Raw genomic sequence first — 12,694 nt, forward strand, 5'->3', positions numbered from 1 at the left:
TTTGATTTTTACTAGTAACAGTTCTGATAGGTGTGAAGTGTGGTATCTCACTGTGGTTTTGATTTGCATGTGTTTGATGATTAGTGATGTTGAGCTTCTTTTCGTATAACTTTTGGCCATTTCTATGTGTCCATTTGAGAAATATTTAATTCCTTTGCTTATGATTTAATCAGGCTATTCGGTTTCTTTCTATTTTATTGTTTAAGTTCTTTGTATCTTTTGAATATTATCAAATGTATGGTTTGCAAGTATTTCTCCCATTCTATAGATTGCCTTTTTGTTTTGTTGCTTGCTTCTTTGCTTTGCAAAAGCTTTTTCATTTGATATAATACCATTTGTTTATTTTTGCTTTTGTTGCTTGTGTTTTTAGGGTGACATCAAAAAATATCATTGCTCAGACAAATGTCAGGAAGTGTTTCTCCTATGTTTTCTTCCAGTAGTTTTACAGTCCCAGGGCTTACATTTAATTCTAATGTATTTTGAATTTATTTTCTTATATGGTGCGAGATAAGAGTACAATATTATTCTTCTGTATGTGGGTATCCTGTTTTCCAAACATCATTTATTGAAGAGATTGTCCTTTTCTTATTGTGTGTTTTTGACTTTACCAAAGATCAATTGATTATAAATGTGTGAATTTATTTCTGGACTCTATTCTATTCGTTGGTCTGTATATCTGGGTTTTTTTGCCAGTACCATGCTGTTTTGATTACTATAATTTTGTAGTATATTTTGAAATCAGATAAAGTGATCCCTCTAGCTTTTGTTCACTTTGCTCAAGATTGCTATGGCTATTTGGGAGTCTAACATAAATTTTAGGATTTTTTTTTCTATTTATGTGAAAAAGGCCAATGGATTTTTGATCAGAATTGCAGTGAATCTATAGATTGCTTTGGGTGCTATGGACATTTTCACAATATTATTTCTTACAATTCATAAACATGGAATATCTTTTCATTTATTTGTGCCTATTGGATTTTTAAAATAAATCACTATGACAGCTGCATTTCTTTGTTTTATTATTATTTTTATAATAGCTTTGTTAAGATATAATTTACATAGTACAACATTCACGCTCTTAAAATGTACAGTTCAGTAGCTTTTAGTATATTCACTAAACTGGTATTGTGCAACTATTACCCCTATTGAATTTGGGACATTTTCATCATTGCAAAAAGAAACCCAGTGGAATGAAGACACATGGGTATTAGTAGTCACTTCCTATGTCCCTCCCCCAGCCTTTGGCAAGTACTAATCTAGTTGTTTCTATGGATTATCCTATTTTTATTATTTGATATAAATGGAAGTGTACAAATTTTTTTTTTTTTAATTTTGTGACTGGCTTCACTTTACACGTTTCCAAATTTCATCCATGTTGTAGCATGTGTGTTGCATGCTGTATCATGTTATAACATATAGTTTGTAGCATCTACTATAGCATGTACTCCTTTCATTGTTGAATAATATTCCATTGTTTGGCTATACTACATTGTCTATCCTTTTATTAGTTGATGGGCATTTAGGTTGTTTCCATTTTTGGCTATGAACATTTATGTACGGGGTTTTGTGTGGACATGTATTGTCATTTCTTTGGGTATATTACCTAGGAGTGGAATTGCTGGGTCATATAGTAACTGTATGTTTAAAGTTTTAAAGAATTATCAAACTTTTCCAAAGAGGCTGAAGCACTTTACGATTCCATCAGCAATGCATACAGTTACTGTATGTCTTTTTTATTGTAGCCATTCTAGTTGCTGTGAAGTACTATCTCATTGTGATTTTGACTTTTGTTTTTCTAATGACTAATGGTGTACATTTTTTCATGTGCTTTTGATTATTGTTTTGTCTTCTTTGGAAAAATGTCTACTTAAATTCTTTGTCCATTTTTTACTTGGGTTGTTTGTCTTTATGTTGTTGATTTGTAAGGGTTCTTTGTATATTCTTGATACAAGTCTTTACCTAATTTACAATTCGCAAATATTTTCTCTCAGTCTGTGGACTATCTTTTTATTTTTTGGTCGTGTTCTTTGAAGAAAGTTTAAAAATTTCAATTCATCTAATTTATCTATTATTTCTTGTCTAGGAAACTAATGCCTAATGCAATGTCCTGAGGATATAGTTTTGTGTTTTCTTCCTACAGTTTTATAGTTTTAGCTCTTACATTTAGGTCTTAAATTTAGTTCTGTCATCCATCTTGAGTTAATTTTTGTATATGATGTGTGGTAGAATGTCAAATTCATTCTTTAGCATGTGGATAACTGGTTGCCTCAGCCCTATTTATTGAAGACTATTCTTTCTGGTTGAAAATTAATTGACAATACAGTTTGGACTTATTTCTGGATTCTAAATTCTATTCTATTAATCTATTGTCGATTCTTATGCCAGTGCCATTCTGTCTTGATTTCTGTAGCTTTTTGGTATGTTTTGTAATTAAGATGTATACATTCTACGACTTGTTTTTTTTCCCCAAGTTGTTTTGGTTACTTTGGGTCCCTTGCATTTTCATATAAACTTTAAGATAAGTTTGTTAATTTTTTTTTTTCCAAAAAAGCAGCTGAGATTCTGATAGGATTTGTTTTGGATCTGTAGATCATTGTAGTTAGCATCGCCATCCCCCAAAAATATTAACTATATAGATCCAGGAACATAGAATAGCTGTCCATTTATTTAGATTTTCCTTCAGTTATGTTTTGTGATTTTCAGTGTTCATCTTGCAATACTTTAGTAAAATCTGTTATTAAGTATTGGATTATTTTTGATGCTATTATTTATAGAATTACTTTCTTAATTTCAGTTTTGAATTCTTCATTGCTAGTATATAGAAATACAATAGTTTTTCTATATCGATCTTGTATCCTACTATCTTACTGAAATATTTTATTCATTCTAAAAGTTATTGTTGTGTATTCCTGAGAATTTTCTGTGTAACAAAAATCTGCACATAGAGATAGATTCTTCCTTTTGTACATGCATGTCTTTGACTTATTTTTCTTGTCCATTTGCCTTGCCTTAAACCTCCAGTGCAACGTTGAATATAGGTGGCAACAGCAGACATCCTCTTCCTCTTCCCCTTCCCCTTCCCCTTCCCCTTCCCCTTCCTCCTCCTCCTCCTCCTCCTCCTCTTCTCTTCTTCTTCTTCTTCTTCTTCTTCTTCTTCTTCTTCTTCTTCTTCTTCTTCTTCTTCTTCTTCTTCTTCTTCTTCCTCCTCCTCCTCCTCCTCCTCCTCCTCCTTCTCCTTCTCCTCCTCCTCCTCCTCCTCCTTTCTTCTTTCTTCTTTCTTCTTTCTTCTTTCTTCGTCTTCTTTTTTGAGACCTAGTCTCACTCTGTTGCCCAGGCTGGAGTGCAGTGGCGAGATCTCGGCTCACTGCAAGCTCCACCTCCCGGGTTCATGCCATTTTCCTGCCTCAGCCTCCCGAATAGCTGGGACTACAGGAGACAGGGTTTCACCGTGTTAGCCAGGATGGTCTCAATCTCCTGACCTCGTGATCTGCCTGCCTGCGCCTACCAAAGTGCTGGGATTACAGGCATGAGCCACTGCGCCCAGCCTTTTTATTATTATTTTTAGGAGACAGGGTATCACTCTGTCACCCAGACTAGAGTGCAGCGGCACAGTCATAGCTCACTGTAACCTCAAACTCTAGGTTCAAGCAATCCTTCTGCCTCAGTCTCCAGAGTAGAGAGGATTATAGACACAAGCCCGTAACTTATTTCTGATCTTAATTGGGAAGTACTGTCTTTCACGGTTAAGTCTGATGTTAGTTGTGGATTAAAAAAAAAAAATAGATAGCCTTTATTACATTGTGAACATTTCCATTTATTCTTAGTTTGTTGAGTTTTTTTTTTTTTTTTTTGTCCCACAAAAGTACATTTTTTTCTGTACATATTGAGATTATAATTTTGTTCCTTTATTCTATTATTATGGTGCATTACCTTGATTGATTTTCAGATACCAAACACACATGCATTCCTGAAACAAATCCCACTTGATTGTGGTGTGTAATCCTTTCTACATGTTGCTGGATTTTCTTTGCTAGTATTTTGTTTAGATATTCTGCCTCTTTATTCATAAAATATATTGGCTTGTAGTTTTTTTTTTTCTAATGATGTCTTTGGTTTTGGTATTAGGTTAATACTAACCTTATAAAATAAGTTGGAAAGTGTTTCTGCTCTTACTCATTTAAATAATCTTTTTTTTTTTTTTTTTTTTTTTTTTTAGACGAAGTCTCAATCTTGTCCCATAGGCTGGAGTACAATGGCGTGATCTCGGCTCACTGCAACCTCAGCTTCCTAGGTTCAAGCAATTCTCCTGCCTCAGCCACCCGAGTAGCTGGGATTACAGGTGCCTGCCACCACGCCTGGCTACTTTTTGTATTTTTAGTAGAGACGGGGCTTCACCATGTGGGCCAGGCTGATGACAAACTCCTGAACTCAGGTGACCCACCCGCCTCGGCCGCCCGCAGTGCTGGATTACAGGTGTGAACCAGTGCGCCCGGCCTTTAAATAATTTTTAAAGAATTAGCATTAAATTGTCTTGAAAAGTTTAGTAGAATTTGCCAGTGAGGCTATCTAGACCTGAGCTTTATTGTGTAGGAACTTTTACAATTATGAATTTAGTCTCTTTTAGTATAGGTTTAGTCAGACTTTCTATTTCTTTCTGAGTCACTTTTACTAGTTTGTCTTTCTAGGACTTTTTTCCATTATATCTAGCTTATCTAGTTTGTTGTTATACAGTTGTTTCTAGTATTCCCTTTTAATCCTTTCTATTCTTGTACGGTTGGTAGTCATGTCCCTTTTTCATGACTGATTTTTCATAATTTTTCTCTTTTCCTTTTTTCAGTTTTGAAAGCTTATCAATATTTTTGAGTTTTCAAAGAATACATTTTTGGTTTTGTTGATTTTCTTTATTGCCTTTTTAGTCACTATTTCATTTTTTCAGGTATTTATAGTTTTTCACTTTTTTTTTTTTTTTTGAGGCAGAGTCTCACTCACTCTCTCACCCAGGCTGGACTGCAGTGGCATGATCTTGGCTCATGGCAACCTCTGTCTTCTGGCTTCAAGTGATTCTCCTGCCTTAGCCTCCCAAGTAACTGAGATTCCAGGTATGTGCCACCATGCCTGGGCTAATTTTTGTATTTTTGGTAGAGATGGGGTTTCACCATTTTGGCCAGGCTGGTCTTGAACCCCTGACCTCAAGTGATCCATCTGCCTCGGCCTCCCAAAATGCTGGGATTACAGATGTGAGCCACCACACCGGGGCAGTTTTTTTATTTGTTTATAGGTGTTTGCAGTTTTGAATCTCCCTTTATTCACTGTTTTAACTGTATCATCCCATCAGTTTTAGTATATTGGATTTTTGTTTTTATTCATCTCAAAATATTTTCTAATTTCCCATTTGATTTCTTCTTTTATCCATTGGATATTTAGGATGTGTGTTTACATTTCATGTATTTGTGGTTTTCCCAAATTTCCTTTGGTTACTGCTTTCTAACTTCATTGTATTGTGGTAGAAAATATATTTTGTATGAATTTAATTATTTGAAATTTATTAAAACTTGTTTCATTGCCTAACATATGGTTTCTTCTGGAGACTGTCCCATGTGCACTTGACAAGAATGTAATGTGCATTCTGTTGTTGATTAGTGACATGTTCTACAGATGTCTTACAGGTCTAATAATCTTCAAGTATTTTATTTCCTTGTTGACCTTCTGTCTAGTTGTTCTATACTTATTTTGCAAGTAGTATATTGAAGCCCAATGATTGATGTTAATGTACATATTTCTCCTATCAGTTCTGTGACTTTTTATTTTATATATTTTGAGATTCTATTGTTAGGTACGTATGTGTTTATAATTGTTATGTCTTCCTGGTGGATTGATAATTTTACTATTATAAAATTTTCTTTTTTGTATCTAACACACATTTTTATCTTAAAGTGTATTTTGTCTGCTGTTAGTTTAGTCACCCCAGCTTTCTTTTGTTCATTGTTTACATGGTATAACATTTTCAGTTATTTTACATACAATTTATTTGTGTCTATGAATTTAAAGTGTGTCAATTCTAGGCAGCATTTATTGGAATCCTTTTGAAATAACCATTACACCAGTTTCTGCCTTTTGATTAGGATGTTTAATCAATTTATATTTAATGTAATATATGATAAAGTAAGATTTATGCCTTACAGTGTGTTATTTGTGTTTTATACATCTTATGTTCTTTTTTTTAAATTTTTCCATTTGTGCCTTCTTTTATGTCAAGTAGATATTTTACAGTATGCCAGTATAATTTTCTCATTTCTTCTTTTATTGTATTTTTTTTCTGAGTGATTTTCTTGTTGCCCTAAGGATTACAATTTCCATCTTATCTTAACACAATCTAGTTTGGATTAATACCAACTTAATTTCAACAGTATATAAAAACTTTGCTGTAATATTGCATTATTTCCTGTTATGTAAATTACATTTCATATAATTAAGCTCATTAGCATATAATTATTGTTTTATGCACTTGTCTGTTAAATCAGATAAAAGAAAAGAGTTACAAATATTTTTATGGCCTTTTATATTTTTTACACATACAGTTACCTTTGCTGGTGCTCTTTATTTCTTTGTGTGGATCTGAGTTATTGTGTAGTGACCATTTATTTTAGCTAAAATGACTTATTTTAGTATTTCTTATAGCGAAGGTTTATTAGTGATAAATTATCTGTTTTTTGTTTTCATTTTCTGGTTTTTTTTAAATATTAGTGTTTTAATTTCTTCTTCATTTCCGAATGATAATTTTGGAATCCTTGGTTGACATTCTTTTTTTTTTTTCAGCATCTTGAATATATACTCCTATTACCTACTTGGTTCCATGATTTCTGATGAGAAATTAGCTGCTAATTTTATTGAAGATCCCTTATATGTGATAAGCGTTTCCTCTTGTTGCATTGAATAGTCTCTCTTTATCTTTGGTTTTCAACATATTGACTATGATGTGTCTAAGTGTTAGTTCTTTTGAGTTTATCTTACTTGGAGTTTCTTGAACTTCTTATTGTGTTGATTAATGGTTTTCACCTAATTGGGAAGTTTTGGCTATTTTCCTTCAAATATTCGTCCAATCCCTTTATCTCTCTCCTCCCATTATGCATATCTTGGTACAATTGATATTGTCCTCTAGGTCTCTGAGGCTCTGTTCATTTTTCTTTTATTTTTATTCTGATATTCAGACTAAATGATCGCAATTGATGGTGGCCTGTTTCCAAGTTTGCTGATTCATTCTTTTGCTTATCTGCTCATTCTTCTGTTGAGACCTTCTGGCAGGTTAACAAAATTTAGTTATACTTTATAGCTCTAGAATTTCTATTAGCAACTTTTAAATAATTTCTATCTTTTTACTGGTATTTTTTTTTTTTTTTTGGTGAAGCATTATTCTCATATTTCTTTTTACTTCTTTAGACAGTATTCTTTTGGTTCTTTGAACAAATTTATGTTCAAAGTCTTTGTCCAGTATGTCCAACATCTCGATATCTTCAGTCATAGTTTCTATTGATTGCTTTCCCCTGCTGTGTATGGGCCATATTTTCTTCTTCCTTTGCATGTCTCATAATATTTTTCTCAAAACTAGATATTTAAGACAATATAATGGGACAATTTTTGAAATCATATTCTTCCTTCTCAGGATTTTTTTGCCGTTGTTTCTTTTTGTCAAGTGACTTTCCAGTATTAATTCTTTAAAGTCTGTTTTTTGATTGTATGTGGCCATTTAAATCTCTATTTAGTTGGCTTAGTGGTCAGTGAGAGTCAGTCTTTTTTTTTTTTTCAAAATAAACAATTCTTGGATTGTGGCAAGCTTTAAGTTAATTTCCAAAGTTCTGAAAATGGTTGATTTTGGCAATTCTTTACAGTGTTCACGTTGCTTTTTAGGAGGAGTGGGTTTTCTGAGGGCTTTACTTTATCATTATATGATGTTCTTATTTTGCCATCCCAAAAGTGTATCTTCTTGCATTATTCTCTATTTACTTTGGCTGACACTAATGAAAAAAATATATTCTTCCTAAGGATCCCTATTCCTATCCTCCTCACATTTTTTTTTTTTTTTTTTTTAAGCAATGCTGTTGAAGTCTGGAGTTCAACTGCAGATTCTCTTCTTGTGAGAAGATAATTTTATTTTGAATTCATTTCTGTATGGCATTATTCAAGGATATTTAATGTATATCATTAGAAACAGCATTAGACTTGGGGACAGAACTTGTTTCTGCCATCTGTTCTACTGCTCACTAATGTAAATATACCTTCCTCAACTCTCCTGGATTATCTCATAAATAGGATAATAAAACCTAAATGTAGTGACTATTTAATACTGGTCAATAATTTTACTAAGAGACTTGAATACATTATCTGACATGATCTTAAAAACTTCATGTAGTAGGTACTTTTATTAGCCAAATTTTGCAGCAAAGGAAATTGAAGTTTGAAAGGTCAAGTAACTTGTCCAGGGCTACCTGGCTTGTAAATAGCAAAGCTAATATTCACACCTAGGAAGTCTCACTGGAGAGACAACATGGGCAATATTGCATTCTGCTGATCTCTACCTCACAGAGATGTGGAGAAAGAGTAGGTTAGAATGTGGAGGCAGACTAAATTAAGATCAAAGGGCTCTCCTGGTAGAGACATTCCTGGTAGCAGAAAATATGTTCTTCTTTACCTCTGCAGATATTTCCCTTAGTGCTGCTGTGAGAAATCTTTGGGGCTACTTTCTTACTTAGAGAAATCATAGACACTACAGAATCATATCTAAAATATAATAACTAAATTATTCTAGATGTGAAAATAGAAGTAAGGCTATTGTAACTTTGTACAACACAGGTTTGAACTGTGTGGGCCCAGTTATAAGCAGATTAAAAAAAAATAAAAGTTATACCAAATTGTGCCTACCTCTCCTGCCTCCTCTTCCACCTCCTCTAATTTTTCTGCCTCTTCCACCCTTGAGACAGCAAGACCATTCCCTATTTTTTGTCACCCTCCTCAGCCTACTCAATGTGAAGACCATGAGGATGAAGTCCTTTATGATGATCTACTTCCTTTTAAGAATAGTAAATATATTTTTTCTAACTTATAATTTTTAAAATAACATTTTCTTTTCTCTAACTTACTTTAAGAATATTGCACAGCAAAAGAAACTACCATCAGAGTGAACAGGCAACCTACAGAATGGGAGAAAATTTTTGCAATCTACTCATCTGACAAAGGGCTAATATCCAGAACCTACAAAGAACTCAAACAAATCTACGAGAAAAAAACAAACGACCCCATCAAAAAGTGGGCAAAGAATATGAATAGACATTTCTCAAAAGAAGACATGCATACAGCCAACAGGCACATGAAAAAATGCTTGTCATCACTGGCCATCAGAGAAATGCAAATCAAAACCACAATGAGATACCATCTCACACCAGTTAGAATGGCAATCATTCAAAAGTCAGGAAACAACAGGTGCTGGAGAGGATGTAGAGAAATAGGAACACTTTTACACTGTTGTTGGGATTGTAAACTGGTTCAACCATTGTGGAAAACAGTATGGCGATTCCTCAAGGATGTAGAACTAGAAATACCATATGATCCAGCTATCCCATTACTGGGCATATACCCAAAGGATTATAAATCATGCTGCTGTAAAGACACATGCACACATATGTTTATTACGGCACTATTCACAATAGCAAAGACTTGGAATCAACACAAATGTCCATCAGTGACAGACTGGATTAAGAAAATGTGGCACATATACACCATGGAATACTATGCAGCCATAAAAAAGGATGAGTTCGTGTCCTTTGTAGGGACATGGATGTAGCTGGAAACCATCATTCTCAGCAAACTATTGCAAGAACAAAAACCAAACACCACATGTTCTCACTCATAGGTGGGAATTGAACAATGAGATCACTTGGACTCTGGAAGAGGAACATCACACACTGGGGTCTATTATGGGGGGAGAGGGGAGAGGGATGGCATTGGGAGTTATACCTGATGTAAATGATGAGTTGATGGGTGCACCACACCTACATGGCACAAGTATACATATGTAACAAACCTGCACGTTGTGCACATGTACCCTAGAACTTAAAGTATAATAAAAAAAAAATCAAGAGAAAAAAAAGAATATTGTATATAGTACATATACAAACTATGGGTTGACTGTTTATGTTATGATAAGGCTTTTGGTCAGTAGTGGGCTATTAGTGGTTAAGTTTTGGGGTGGGTCAAAAGTTAGATGTGGATTTCTGAATGCATGGAGTGTTAGTACCCCAAACCCTCATGTTGTTCAAGGGTCACCTGTATTTTTGTTAGGCAGAATTAATTATAATAGTTTTTGGATAAATAGAATTAAAATGCCAATTATATGCCTTTTATATAATAGTTAATATGCTAGATAAATGAGTGAAAAATGTTTGGCAGGGTAGTTATAGGGAATATTTATAGGCAAATAAAAAAGAAGTAAGTATATTTTTCCTAATTTTGTCATATAGTGGATATAAAAAAGTCATTTATCTTCCCCAAGAAAATTATGATTTTCTTAGTGGTGTTATAATTACAGATTTCTTAACTTGGAATTATGGTGTTAAATGCAACCATATTTAATTTTTTGGGGGAAAAATGCTGTACTCTAGTAACCATATAAAATATTTGTGTACATATGATATTATTTTCAATAATCTTAAAGAAATAAAACATTTGTGTACAGAAGAAGCTATCAGCCATCAATTGAAATCTATTTGCCAAGCTCAAGAAAGTAAAAGATATGCACATACATTTTATTTCTAATTATGTAATATGCATATATTCATATGGTTTAAACATTAAAACAAACATTTTCTTCATTAATGTGGGTATTGATGTTATGTAGTAGTATTTAATATTTTAAGCAGTAGCATTCTGAATTGAATTTCTTCCATGTTCTTGATTTTCCTTTCACTTGCGGGAAAAATAACATTAATTCTATAGAGATTAAGGTCACTTTCGGTTTTCCATTAATAATATTTTAAAGAGACATCTGTTAGGGTTTAGCCAAGAGGCTCCTAAATAACTAATAGAAAAGGACAAAACTGTGAAATAAAAGTTCTGAAATATTTCTTCCGATTAGGGTTGCTGGACATTCCATCTGTGGTAGCTGGTATATTGCTGGCAGCCATACTCTTCTACATGACCACCACACAGCAGAAAGCAGCAATTTGGGTAGTCTGGCTGTGTGCTGGCATATCTGTTTTGAAAGTCTGGTGGGCATGCACTCTTGCAAGCAACAAACTCCAGCTCTTAAGCCAGTGCTCAAGTTGCTTGGGTTACTCCCTTAGTCATATGTCCTCAGCCAGTTGCCCTGGAGAAAGCAGCTAGAAAAGCCTATGAGAACTGCTTCTGACCTTAGAGCATGGTGCAGTTTATGGTGTCCCTCCATAAAAGGGAAAAAATAGAAATCTGGCTATCCAGAAGCAATCTTAAACAACTGCCTCCTATCGGAGTTGCAGTTAACTAATCCTGCTGGAGGATTAACTGCTATAGACAGGCAGGTTATTGGATCAACATTTTCTGACTTGCAGCCCTGTAATCTTCTTCAGGCTTTGCCTCTTTTAGCCAGATTTAACCAGGGATTTTTTCCCTCTGGTGTTCCGCTAGTCTTTGAACCCTGGCGGCATGGACCTTGGAAGAATTCTATCAATTGCAGGGGTTTTTCTGCTGTGCATTTAAAGCCATAATATTTGTTATACAGAGCTGTGAGCCCCAGAAGAGGAGAGTGTGGTAGTATAGTGTGATGGTTAAGATTACTGTACCAGCTTTGGAGGTAGACCAGTCTGGAATTGGGTTCTGTTTTCAACATCTATAAGCCATGTGACTAGTTTTCTCATCTGTGAAATGGGGAAAATACTGCCTTCCTCACAAGTTGTAAAATGGTTAGCTAGTTAATACACATAAATGGTTTAACATAGTATTTGGCAAACAGTAAAATTTTCTTTATTTTTAAGACTCATGATATTTTGATGGGCTTACTGAAACACTGAAAAAAAGTTCAATTTAATTCCAGAAAATTCTAATATGTTCTAATGATTTGATAAATGGTCTTAACTGTATGGGATACACATCACTTAGTATCTGGGTCACTGTTTAATCAGAATAGTTTATTTCAGACTACATTAATCTAATATATAAGTTAGAGTTTTTTAAATCTTACTGATGGTACCTTTAGTCAAACAACAGCCATGTATTAAATTTCTGTATCTTCAGATTAGATATTAGGTGGCACACAAAAGAAGCAGAAAGCTTTGTTCCTATTCTAAAAGCGGTTTAATTAATATCTTTTTAGCTTTGTATAAAAAGCTAGTAGCTTACTTCTAGCATTCTTTTGGTCTTGGAATTTGGAACAATACTCGATATTACACTGAGGTTGAGGCAGCATACTTCTTTGGAATTTTAATAATATATAGAGGTTCCACTGAACCTCTATTGATAATCTTATACATGGCAAGAACCACAATTACTTTTGCACTCACTTAATTACCTACCTAACTCTATGGGGATATCACTGTGGTTTATTTTGGAGTGAAAAGCAGTAAAGTATCTTCTGGTATATCAATGTATTTTCTGTTTCTACTAAAACATTCTGGCTAGTGGCAATCTCTTAATTTTCCTTCCTATTGTACTTCTGAAGCCACAACAGGTG

This window comes from Macaca fascicularis, chromosome 1 (assembly GCF_037993035.2).
Source record: "Macaca fascicularis isolate 582-1 chromosome 1, T2T-MFA8v1.1".
In the NCBI taxonomy this organism is placed as follows: domain Eukaryota; kingdom Metazoa; phylum Chordata; class Mammalia; order Primates; family Cercopithecidae; genus Macaca; species Macaca fascicularis.